This window comes from Euprymna scolopes, chromosome 14, assembly GCF_053919585.1.
Source record: "Euprymna scolopes isolate OS-2025 chromosome 14, ASM5391958v1, whole genome shotgun sequence".
Taxonomy (NCBI): domain Eukaryota; kingdom Metazoa; phylum Mollusca; class Cephalopoda; order Sepiida; family Sepiolidae; genus Euprymna; species Euprymna scolopes.
The window spans coordinates 160,559,862-160,573,095 of NC_136495.1; the positions used below are offsets into that span (position 1 = coordinate 160,559,862).

At 32.8% G+C, this 13,234-nt stretch overlaps 1 protein-coding gene and 1 pseudogene across 1 annotated transcript in view; both read left to right on the plus strand.

Annotated features, from left to right (window-relative positions):
* The window catches only part of LOC145293381 (uncharacterized), a 163,139-nt gene that overhangs the window by 96,827 nt on the left and 53,078 nt on the right, over nt 1–13,234 (plus strand). The window lies entirely within an intron of this gene.
* LOC145293530 (U2 spliceosomal RNA) lies at nt 7,054–7,288 on the plus strand (annotated as a pseudogene).

Genomic DNA, 13,234 nt, shown 5'->3' on the forward strand with positions numbered 1-13,234 from the left:
ACATATTTTGCATGCATATGGTTTTTCCCCAGTGTGAGTTCTAACATGCCTCACTAAATTTGATGACCGAGAAAAAGAATGATCACATACTTCACAAGAATATAGCTTTTCCCCACTGTGAATTTTTACGTGTTTCACTAAACTTGATCTATCAGAACAAGAATATTTACACAATTTACAAGAATATGGTTTTTCTCCAGTATGAATTCTCATATGTGTCACTAAATTTGATTTTTGAGGACACGAATATCCACATATTTTACAAGAATGCAGCATTTCCCCAGTGTGAATTTTCATATGCGTTATTAAAGCATTATTTTGTGTACAAGAATATCCACATATTTCACAAGAATATGGCTTTTCCCCAGTGTGAATTCTTATATGTGTTACTAAATGAGATTTAACAGAACAAGAATATTCACATACTTTACAAGAATATGGTTTTTCCCTAGAGTGAGTTCGCATGTGCGTAACTAAATTTGATTTACCAGCACAAGAATATTCACATATTGTACAAGCATATGGCTTTTGCCCTGTATGAGTTCTCATATGTGTAAGTAAATTTGTTTTCTGTGAACAAGAATATTCACATTCTTTACAAGAATATGGTTTTCCCCCAGTATGAGTTCGCATATGTGTTACTAAACTTGATTTAACAGAACAAGAATATTCACATATTTTGCAAGAATATGGCTTTTCACCAGTGTGAGTTTTAATATGTCTTGCTAAACTTGCTTTGACAAAACAAGCATACCCACATATTTCACAAGAATATGTCTTTTCTTCAGTGTGAGTTTTCATATGTTTAACTAAATTTGACTTAATAGAAGAAGAATATTCACACATTTTACAAGAATCCATTTTCCCCCAGTAAATCTTAAAGTAAATAATGATCAATTCAAATTCGGCAAATGCATTCAAGCAAGAAAATCTGCAAAAAGAAAAAAAATTAATTTAATTAATTTTTAATGTTTGCATTTATGTTCAGTTTGTTGTTTATTTGTAGCATTATTTGATTAATATTAATAATCCTAATTTAATAAAAATATTATTAGAATTAAATAATCAAATATTGCTTTATATACTCAGTGAATTAATTAAAATAAGGAAATATTATATGATTAGTGTATTTTTTAAAATAAATACAAGAGGGAATGTGATTAATTCAAGTAAAGTAAAATGCACTCGCCAATTTAACTAGTTTGGAAATAATTATTATATTCGATTGAGAATATTTATACATCATAATTAAAGGTTGGAAATGATAATTTTTAAAGTAAGTCTTTCAAAATAATTAACTTAAAAACAGTAATTAATTAATAAAATAATAAATACGAGTAATATAATTATATAGATTATAAATATATAATAGCTCACAAAGTAAAAATTAAAATTCCTTTTTTAAATAATAATGGTACTAAATTAAAAAATTAAAAATAAGATAAAATTGAATATAGAAATCAATTAATGGATATATAGTGGATTAAATTGAAACATGAAAATACTGATCAAAACTAAATAATCATAATATAAAAGTACAGCTTAAAATGTTGAATACTGTGTTATTACCATAAACTTTCATGAAAAATTAAAAATAAAATATTATAAATCATGTTAATATATTAGGAATACAATTTTTAATTGGGATATATTTGAATTCAATAAATTAGATTAGAGGAAATATAATTATGGAAGTAAATCTAATAGACATACCTGGTAATCATTGATTTGAAAATTATAATTTATGTCAGAGCACTAATAGATAAAACTGATATGAATGTAGATTAATTACTAATGAAATGTTTAAATATTAAAATTTAAAAAAATTATAATCAATAAAAATACAAATCGAATTAATATAAATACAATAAAACAATTAAATTAGATAATTCTATAATTTATTAGTAGTTAAAAACCAATAAAATCTAAACGTGAGACTGAATAAAGAGAAAAATCTTGCTTTAATTATAAAATAGGTTATCGCTCTTGAATGGATTATAAACAAATGATATAAAAAATAAAGAGATATCTTAAATTAATGTTAAAATCGTTAATTAAACTAATCAAATAGCAATAAAAGAATTCTAGTTAAAGTAGAAATAAATTTAATAAAAAATATTTATAGATGTAATAAAATAAAATTTATAGGTATGCAAAATTTAGGTCTAACCATCAAAGGTTATTTCCGTAAACAAATCAATAGATTAAGTAGTTTTGTTTAGAAAGTAAATATAAATAGATATGTTATTGAATTGACAGGTATTTGTATATATATAGTAAATATATATAGACTAGTTATAAATGATACATTGATAAAATATTAAATATTTGTATTAATGTATGTCATAATGAATACAATTTATTAATACATAAAGTGCATAACTGTACTTGAAAATCCAAACATAGCATAATAAAATGAAAAGGGTAATTGCAACTTACAATTTTCGAATTTTATAATCATGCCCATATGCCTTCATTTTCTTTTTTAAAATTAGAAGTTCTTTTTCTTCTAATGGGTTGAGGGCGAAATAAATTCAATGATTGATATAATAATTAAATGAACGATTTTGCACTATGAAACAGGTGCTTTCAAGAATTGTGTATGTCAAGTTACTTAAAAGAATAAACAGTAAGATGGTCAAAATCGTGAAATTATGAATATAGACTTTTGTCATTTATTTGTTATATATACATATGATGATTGCTGCATCTTTCTAGATGATCGCCATCACATTGAGTTCTCCCAATCTTGTCGTCCATGCCATCTCAGATTCACACATCTTGAAACAGATGTGACATACAAATTAAGCAATTTCCACTGAGTTAACTTCCTCTTCTCAAACCAGCAGTAGACTTGCAAACTTTGCTGCATATTAAACAGATCGTTTGGTTCAGACCAATAGGTGCAAAGTTCACCAGAACAGGAGTTTTGTGTGATTTAAGGTGGTTGACATAACCAGCTTTTTACAAAAGCACTCATTCATAAGTGTCACATTTCCAGCTATGTGCGTCATGGTTAACATCATCAATAAAACCTTTGCGAAGCTCTCACTTCAAATTGCTGTAGGCCTGCTTTCTTTTCTCTAGAGCATCACAACTTTCATGTACAAGCTTTCAACAAGAAGGGGGCTATTCTGTTTTGGCCATCTTGAATTATTATGATTCGTAAAAATTTAATATGAAATAAAGAGCGTTTAAAACTGCTTTAAAACACCAATAAATGATTCAGGTAGGTTGCAAAGTAACTTTTATAGCTAATGTTAATAATTATTTGTTGTATATTTTATTTTTTGACCACTTTTTCGAATCTATGTGTATAGTAATACAAATTCAAAATTGGAAACAAACTATTTCATTGGGCCTAATAATACCCATGGTAACATCTCGGCAGTGGCGTAGCATCAGTGTTTGCCACCCAGAGTTGTCATAAAATTTGCTCCCCCCCCCAGCTGGCATATAATTACCTGTTTTGCCCCCCTCCCGTCATATAATAACCTGTTTACACCCCCCCCCCGCTGGCATATAATTACATGTGTTGCCCCCCTCCCACTGGCATATGATTATCTCTTTTGCCGCCCCTCCCACTCTGGCATATGACAACTTGTTAAAACCTTCAAAATTCCAAAAAAGCCCTTAAAATATTTATTTTAATTGAACTAATGTTTACACAATTCTCTTCAGATTAATGTTTACACAATTTCTCCTTTTTTCTAAATTTTAATTTAATTTAACAATTTCTTTTCAATTTGAATAATAATAAGCATGTAAAGATTAATCTGAAGGGAATTATGTAAACGTTAATATGAAACAAAAGAAACCAAATATTGTTTTCAAAACAAAAATGTATAATTCAAATTATCAAAAAAAAAAGTTAAATTAAAATAATTGCGAACACAAAATTATATAATAAATTTAAATGAGAACATTTGGACACCAGAAAATGTTATGACATGAAAAATCATTTTTATTTACTTTTTTGTTGTTGTTAAAGTCCGAATTTTCGCCAAATAACATGGCTGTGCCAAAGAGAGCATAGTCCGATGTAGTTTTCTTTTCTTTTTCTTCCTAATGTTATAATTAAGAAGTCGAGCCTCCCAAAGAGAAAAAAAAAAGTCTTGTATCCGTGCTTTTTGAAATCAGTGTGTGTAATCACTCGGTTTAAGCGCAAAATTTAAGAAATTTGTTGTTATTAATAATGTTTCAATCCTTTTAAAAATAGTAAAAACAATTTTTTTTTAAATAAATATATTTATGAATTGAAAATAAGGCTATGAATTTATTTTTGTGAGAGAACTATCGCAAAGCATCAATCAGTTGAAAATATACAAACTAATGTTTGCGCTTTTTTTATCAGCAAAGTTATCAATAACTCTATCAAAATTCACTCTATCGACAAGTTCCCTCTCTATGGAGAGGATTGTCAAGTCTGTAAGCCTCGTCTGGCTCATTTTTGATCGTAGGTAGTTTTTTATGAGCTTCAGTTTTGAGAAATAGCACTCACAGCTGGCAACGATAATAGCTCAGGTAAGGAAAATGTGCAGCAAGATCACAATATTAGCGACAGAATCCCCAAGGTGGTATCTCTGTATGAAGTTCAAAAGTTCAAGAGGTCCAATGATTTTATCTTTTCCTGAAGCTTTCACAAATACCGTAATCTCTTCCTTTCGGCAAAGAATTTGTCTTTAGCTATATCTTCGTCAACTTCACCAAGCTGACAATCATAATTATCATCAAGCAGATTTGACAGTGTAAGAAAAGTGTATTTATTTGCAAGATTGTGAACTTGTTGAAATCTGCAAGATATTTCTTCAGTCAACCTGCCTATGAGGGATAGCATTTCCCGTCTCAACTCAGTATGAAACCCCAGTACTGCATCAGTCAATCGTTCACCTCCCTTTCGTTTCCTTTGCGGATATGATGCTCCATGCTTATCCCCATTTCAGAACAGAGATTTTTGACTCGTCTATTGCAGTATCCACCACCTTTTCTCTATTTTGAACAAGGCAATTTCTCAACGCTATCAGCCTGAAAGAACTTTGTTGCAGATCCAGCCCCTTTTCTTGAAAATACTTCTGGGCATCATAGATTTCTGGGAGAATAGTTTTCCAAAGGCTCAGAAATAAAAGAAATGGAAACGACAATACCAAGTTGAGATTTTAAGATGCATCTGCTCTTGTGGTTGCATTTTCTCCTTCTTCTGTGAGCTGTTCCAGGGCAATGACGACTTCCAATAATTTTTTTACCACAACATTTACAGCATCTGCTCGACTACTCCATCTAGTTTCCACAGCCTGCTTGATACTTAGACCAGTCAACTGAATCAAGATGTCCCAGCGATGTGTAGATGCAGAAAAGAATGAGAATAATCGTTCCAGTATGCAAAAAAAAAAAAAATGTAACAGAGTGAACCGCTACAGAAGCGGCATGTACACAAGCCAGAGTTAATGAATGTTTAGTGCATGACACACATACAGCTTTTGGGTTGATTTCGGAGATTCATTTCTGCACACCTGATCAGTGGCCTGATTGTAAAAATAAGGCTTGGTTGGGTATAGAAGCAATGACATCGAGACTACTAGTAAATTCTTGAAACCATTGAGTGGTTTGTTTCCACTGAAAGACATGGACATTTTGCCAACATTAAAATGTAAGTGTATTTCTAAAAATCTATTCTAAATACGTTTAAACTGTTTTATAGATTAAAAAAAGAATTATTATTTTTATAACTTTTTATTATTTTTTCATATTTAAACTTATAATATATAAGAACTTAAAGTAGTAGTAGTAGTAATAGTTGTAATAGTAGTAGTATATTGAGGCTCTCGGTTAGATTACTCTTCTAAAATAAAACAAGATTCTATTTTTTAGGTGATTATGCATTAACGCCTTAAAAAACTTGGTGGAAAGATAAACAAACAAAACAATTATTTAAGAATTTAGGGTGGAGATCTGCTTCAATATTAATTGGCCATAAAATGATTTTGTATTTCAGAGATATTGTAGCATTTATTATTGTAGCAGTTAGAACACTAACCAAAAATTATTATTTTCCTCATGGAAATAAATTCCGTAAGCTTTTTTTTTGGGGGGGGGGGGGTTAAGCGATTATGCATAGTTTTACAACCTTACCAGTCAGACTTCGGGTTAGTGAACATTTCTACAATGTTAGAGTAGCCTGGAGATGATGCTTATTCATCATTTTAGGTTAAATTAATGTATGAAAGTTTAAATTTAATGTATGAAAGCTTAAATTTAAGACAGAATCGGTAATTGAATCAGAATTGGGAAAAAAATTTGGAATCGTCCCATCACTAGTATATACACATATATACATATATAACTTTCTAGATTAGCTCAAGGAGGGACCTTACTAACAATGCACTAGGCAATTTTATTTTTTGCACATTTTTCTAGATTCCCCACTCCCCAACATGAACTGTTTTTCTTCCAAAATTCAAGAACTTTTTATTTTCCAATGAATTGAACTTTTTTCACACACACACACACACACACATTTGAATTACAAAAAAAAAGAAAAAAAAAATTTTACACACACACACACACACATATACAAAGTAATTGTAAATATATTCTTTTTTGCAAAAACGCTGGGGTTTTCATTAGTTAGTTTAGAGTCCACAGAGTGAATGAGGTATTGTGGTAAATGTTGTAAGTCAAGAGTAAAGTCGCCAAAGACTCCATTTTCACTGTAGTAACAAAGACCTTGAAACACTTCCCCACCCAAATCTTAAAGGGCCTTGTGCCTAAATTTGTTTTGTTGATTTGAATTTTGCTTTTAATTTTACATTGAATTATTTTGATTGTAATTTTCATTTTCACGAAATAAATTATATATAAAGATCAAAGTGTAGTATCTGTTCTGGCAGATACTGCAAGCAAGCAGATACTTGGTCAATGTAGGGGTAACCCTTCATGCCAATTGTCACTATGCAGCTCCCTTATTCCCTGGGAAGTTGGTCCCCATTTCCCCTTCACTCCTCGCATTAAAAATCGACCTTGTGCCTAATTTGCTCGGTGGGGGAGCAAATAAATACCCTTTTCTTGGCCTTTTGGCCAAGATCAAAGTATAGTATCTGTTCTCACTACATGCTGTACTTATGTTTGTAACTTTGTGATATAAAGTGGGGGATCACTTTTCTGTATTAATTTCATGTAAAATGATCACCCACTTTACGACCACTCAGTCTCAAAGCCATTCAAGTCATTCCCCAGATGATTCAAGTTGTTTTTGAAGGATTCCAGTTATTTTTTAAGCATTCAAGCCATTCTTAAGGTCATTCCATTCATCCTTATGTTCATTAAAGTCATTCACTTTTTATTTATTTAAGTCATTTCAGCCGATTTTTCGATCATTTTAGTTTATTTTTAAGAATTTCATGTCAATCCTACATTCACACATTCTTTCATTACACGAGAGCACGCGACTAATGGCTATCAGCCTTGTTAAATAGGTATGCGTTCTAAGGAGATTTTTCTTGTATTATCTTTTACAATTATTATATTAATAAAATAAGTAAAAATTAAAATCTTATTACCGGAATTAATTTATCATAATAAATTTCGGTTTAATCATAAATACGTCAGTGATTATAAAATTTTGTTAATAGTTTGAAAAAAATCAATTACTGCGTGATTGTTTGAAACGTGACAGGAATTCGACAGTATTTAAACTATCGAATGGAAAGCTACTTAAATAGTATCTGGGGTAGCGCTTACTTCCCATTAAAAATTATTTCCCTGATATAACGATCATAAAATCGATTTTTATTCCATAATAACAGGCGATTTTTATTCCATAATTGCTTAATGTTTCTACAATTCCAAAATTATGTAATTTTCTGTTGCTAATTTTCCGTTGTATCATTTAATTATCGGCGATATTTGAAAGTTTTTCTTGACAAAATGTTTTGTTTAATTTTTCAACATTTCTGGAACGTGTAAATCAATTGCTTTCTTTGAAAGGTTACCTAGAGAATTCATACAACTTTTTTTAAAAACTTTCTTTTACAAATAAAATAAATTTACATCGTATTTTGATGTTATTATCATTTTAGATTTAGTGATAATTTAAAAACAATAAATATTTATCATTAGTACCAATAATGAAAAATTAAATTAAAAGTTTAAAACGATCGGTTTTAGAATCGGAAATTACGGAGCACATTTTTCCGATTCCGATACCTCCAAAAGTTCTGATTTTTTACAACCTTTTTGGTATAAAATTTAAAAAATTTTGTTAGCTTTTATTTTTTTTTTTTTCTATTTTCTATTTTTATCCTCACAAAATTCCGCCCCTGGTATGTGCCGCTCGTAAAATAGGGACACATTTTTCCAATTCCAATACCTCCAAAAGTTCCGATTTTTTAAAAACTTTTCGGTATAAAATTTAAGATATTTTGTTAGCTTTTATTTATTTTTTCTATTTTCACCCTCGCAAAATGCCACCCCTTGACATGGACCGCTCGTAAAATCAGGACACATTTTTCTGATTCTGATATCTCCAAAAGTTACGATTTTTTACAACATTTTCGAGATTAAATTTCAAATTTTTTGTTAGATTTTATTTATTTTTCTATTTTCTCCATCTCAAAATGTCGCCCCTGACATGTATCGCTCGTAAATTGGAACGCATTTTTCCGAGTCCGATATCTCTAAAAGTTCCTATTTTTTTACGACCTATTCGGTATAAAATTAAAATTTTTCTGTTAACTGTTATTTACTTTTATTTATTGTTTCTATTTTCTATTTTTATCCTCACAAAATGCCACCCCTGGTATGTGGCGCTCGTAAAATAGGAACACATTTTTCGATTCCAATATCTTCAAAAGTACTTATTTTTAAAAAACTTTTTGTATAAAATTTAATATATTTTGTTGCCTTTTATTTATTTTTTTTCTATTTTTTTTTTATTTTTAATATCTAAATATGCCGCCCCCAGGCATGTCCGTTCGTTAAATAGGGACAATTTTTTCCGATTCCAATACCTCCAAAAGTTCCGATTTTTTACAAATTTTACGATTTTTTATAAGCTTTTATTACCTTTTCTATTTTTACCCTCTCAAAATGCCGCTCCTCATAAAATGGGGACACATTTTTCTGATTCTGACATCTCTAAATGCCTCGATGCTTTATGACCTTTTCGGCATAAAATTTCGGATTTTTGTTAGCTTTCATTTATTTATGATTTTTACCCTCTCAAAATGCCGCCCCTTGGCACGGACCGCCCCCACCCCTCCTGCCCTTACACCACTGCATCTCGGTCAACATTACCCATGGCGGAATCAATATATTGCATTGCAATCAAAATAAACTTATTGTAATATTTAAGATTATTCAAAAAGTTTTGGAATTTTCTTTTTAATAAAAAAAAAATAAAAAACATAATCTTACCTTTCATTCCAGGAATGCAATACGAAAAAACAAAGCGAGATGAATTCGTTTTTTTTTTCTTCTTTTGTTTTTAAAACAGAAAATTTCTTTTTGTTAGGATTTTTTTAGTAAAGTGATAAAACTTTTGTTTTGTGTTGGACATATTATAAAATCTATGAAAATATTTAAAAAAAAAAAAAAAAAAAAAGTGCTAATGCACTTATTGATCCGCACTATTTTTTTTTAAATAGTATTTTCAATTAAATTTTATTATATCTGTTTTTATTAAATTGTATGGTTAAAGAACAGAATATGTACAAAACACCCTCCCCTCCCCATGTTAAGAATGGCTTTTTAAATAATAACCTTGTTATTTCAGCACGGATCAATAAGTGCGCGAGTACCCCCCAAAAATAGTCAATATTAAAAGATGAAAATACGATTTAGACGTAAAATTATTTTAAAAGAAAATCAACTGCTAAGAACATTAATTTGGGTCATCGTAACACGGTGTAATCATTATTTCGTTCCTCGTGTCAAAATGCTCGTTCATTAACAAAGTGTGCTGAATTGTTTTCCTACCATGTTTAGATCATATTAGCAGTTCAGCCCGGCTTTGCTCGGGCCTATGTACTGTTCATAACTTGCCCTACGTTTGAATACACTTTATGTAAGATTTCAAATGTTTAGACCAAAATTTGTCTGAGTAATTTCCGTACAGACTGCAGAGGTAACTTTTTTATAATTAGACACCAATTTTGATCCCTTAACATTTATTATTTTGATCTCAAATAAAAAGTAAATGTTTACCCATGTCCAAGTTACCTACACCGGACAAGATCAAAGTGTAGTATCTGTTCTTCAGATGCTGCACTTCTATTTCTTGTTCTCTTTCGGTGGAGGAGAAATCCTTCACGACTGAGACAATTTTTATTTTTGTACCTTTTCTCCACGTTAAAAAACGACCCTGGTGTCTAACTCTGTCCCGTGGGGAGGCATAGTTAATAGGTACACCTAAAATTTCAAGTGTTTAGACAAAAAATTGGCGGAGAAATTTGGTAGAATTTACAAAGGTCAACTCTTTCAACTTTGACATTTTGGCAGCCAGATTTTCCCCCCAAAACTGATTAAAATGCTTCTTTTTTTTTTATTACATTTTCACCACAAACAAGGCACATTGCCACTTTGGTGTAGGGGGCTACTATCAGGGGAAACAACTACTGGGGTACTATGTAGGGATTTGGGCAGCAAGATGTTGGTTCACGTTGAACTTGAACTTCTGCATGTCAGTACAGTTGGGGAAGCAGTGATGTGGAATAGAATTCCAAAGTCTAGCGGTTCTGGGGAAGAAACTACTGGAGTAGAAAGATCTTTTACATCTAGGGATCTCTACAGTGTGGGGGTGGGATTTTGCAGCTTGTCGAGTCTGTCGAGGGTGTTCACGTCGTGGGGGCACAAGTGCTTGCAGTTCATCAGAGCATTCACCATTAAAATACTTGTAGAACAGGCAGAGGGATGCAACGTTTCGTCGATGGGACAGAGGCTGAAGCGTTGATGCCAGTTTAGGGCCTATCAGATTTGCGACTCTCTTTTGAACCTTGTCAAGGAGCGAGAGACTAGTAGCCGATGCACCAGCCCAAATATGACAGCAATACTCCATACATGGGCGAATGGTTGCCTTATAGAGGTACAGGATACTTTCGGGTGTTAGTAGTTTTCTAGCATGGTAGAGAGAGCCCACCTTCCTTGCAGCGGCCCTGACAATGCCCTCGATGTAATTGTTCCAACTCATGTTTCCTGTGAACGTTAGGCCAAGGAGCTTGAAAGACGTACTCTCAGATAAAGAGTCGTTGGCCATTGCTATAGGTGGTAGAGAGGGTTTCTTGTAATTATTGAATGAAACTAGTTTAGTCTTGGCGGCATTGAACGTGACCATCCATTTTTATCCCCATTCCACTACTGATTGGAGGTCATCCTCTCGTGTTTCTGCCATTTCTTTAGATATATGTTCATTTGTTTTCCTGTCGTGCCTGTTACAGAGTGTGGTGTCATTAGCATATATACCCATCTCAGAGGCAATTTTGTCGAGGAGGTCATTTATGCATATCAGGAACAGTAGAGGTCCAAGGATAGACCCCTGGGGCACTCCCGCATTTATATCATATTGTTTAGATGTACGACCGTCGAGGACAACCTGGATTTTTCTCTTATCTAAGAAGGATTTAATTATGTTAGGTATTCTACCAGTGATACCGTATGGTCTAATCTTCCTGAGGAGACCCTCATGCCATACCCTGTCAAAAGCCTTAGATATATCTAGAGCTACCGCTCTGCCCTCTCCCGCATTGTCCAGCGAATGGTATATACGTTCAGAGATTACAGTTAAGATGTCTGCTGTGGAACGAGCTTGTCTTAATCCATATTGTTGGTCAGTGAGAAGTTTAGCATCTGTAAGGTGATGGACTAGAGCATGGTTAATTAAGGTCTCAAATATTTTGGCAAAAAGTGGGAGGAGGCTAATGGGGTGATAATTTAATGGGTCAGTTCTTTCGCCAGAATTCTTGAATACTGGTACCACAGAAGCAGTTTTCCAACAGCCCGGAAAGCAAGATTCATTAAGGCATTTGTTGTAGAGTTTAGAGAAAACTGGAGCTACTTCGACTGAGCACTTTTTTAATAGCACAGCTGGGATGAGATCGGATCCACATGCTTTTGAAGTGTCAAGGTTTTTTATGATAGCATGCACCTGAGCAGGGGTGATTTTCAGATCGTCTAGCATGGCGTCTGTCCACATAGGAAATTTAGGTAGGGAGTGGTTGGAAGGGTCCAGTGTGGAGTTTGAGGCAAATCGACCCAACTGGCAAGCATGTTAGCCTTTTCGGTTGCTGAGCAAACAACCTCGTGATTGTTGGTTAGTGGAGGAATTGTTGATTGCCCATTATTTACTACACTGTTGTAGATTTTCCAGAAGTCATGAGTTCCTAGTTTTTGTGCTTCAATGCGTTTTTTAGTGGTTTCCGTAAATTCTCTCTTAACTGTTGCTATTTTTTCTTAACGTTACTTCTAACTTCTATGTACTTCTGTCTGTTTGAACTGGACTTATGTCGGTTAAATCTGCGGTAGGCATGCTGCCTTTGAGCAATGGCAGTTGCGCAAGTCGAAGTAAACCATTGGGGAGAGTGGGGCTTACTATAAAATTTCCGCATGGGAACATGCGCTTTGATTGCAGTTTTGAACCAGTCAGTGGTCTCGTTTGCACACTGTTCAGCAGGAAGAGAAAAAATATTTCCCCATGGGGCATCTTTGATAAGATCTCTGATGGCTTCCCAGTCAGCCTTTTTATAATATCTCATTGTTTTGAGCACTGGCTCTTCAGTTTTGGCTCTAGAGTTTAGGGCGATTTCAACCATTATAACTGCATGATCAGTGTTCCCAAGTGGGCTGTCGGCTTTCGTTATACAATCATCAGGAACTGTGGTCAAAAACAGATCTAAAAGTAATGCGTGTTGTTCTTCCTGGTCAGGGAAACGGGTTGGAAAAGTAACAATTTGTGATAGGGAGTGAGATATAGAGACGTTATGAGTTGTTCTGCCTGCTGCATCTGTGTAAGTAGAGAATCCAAGCCAGTTTTTGTGATGGACATTAAAGTCACCAAATACATGTACTTTGGCGCTAGTGTAAAGGGAGAGTGCTGTGTCTATGCTGTCAGAGACTTTGTTTATTATGGTGCAGTCTTGGGTCGAGGGAGAGCGGTAGAGAAAGTAAAAGTAGCTAACGTTGTGTTGCATAAGTAGTCTAAAGCCGCATGTCTGAATACCCGTTATGTATTAATTTCAAATGGGTA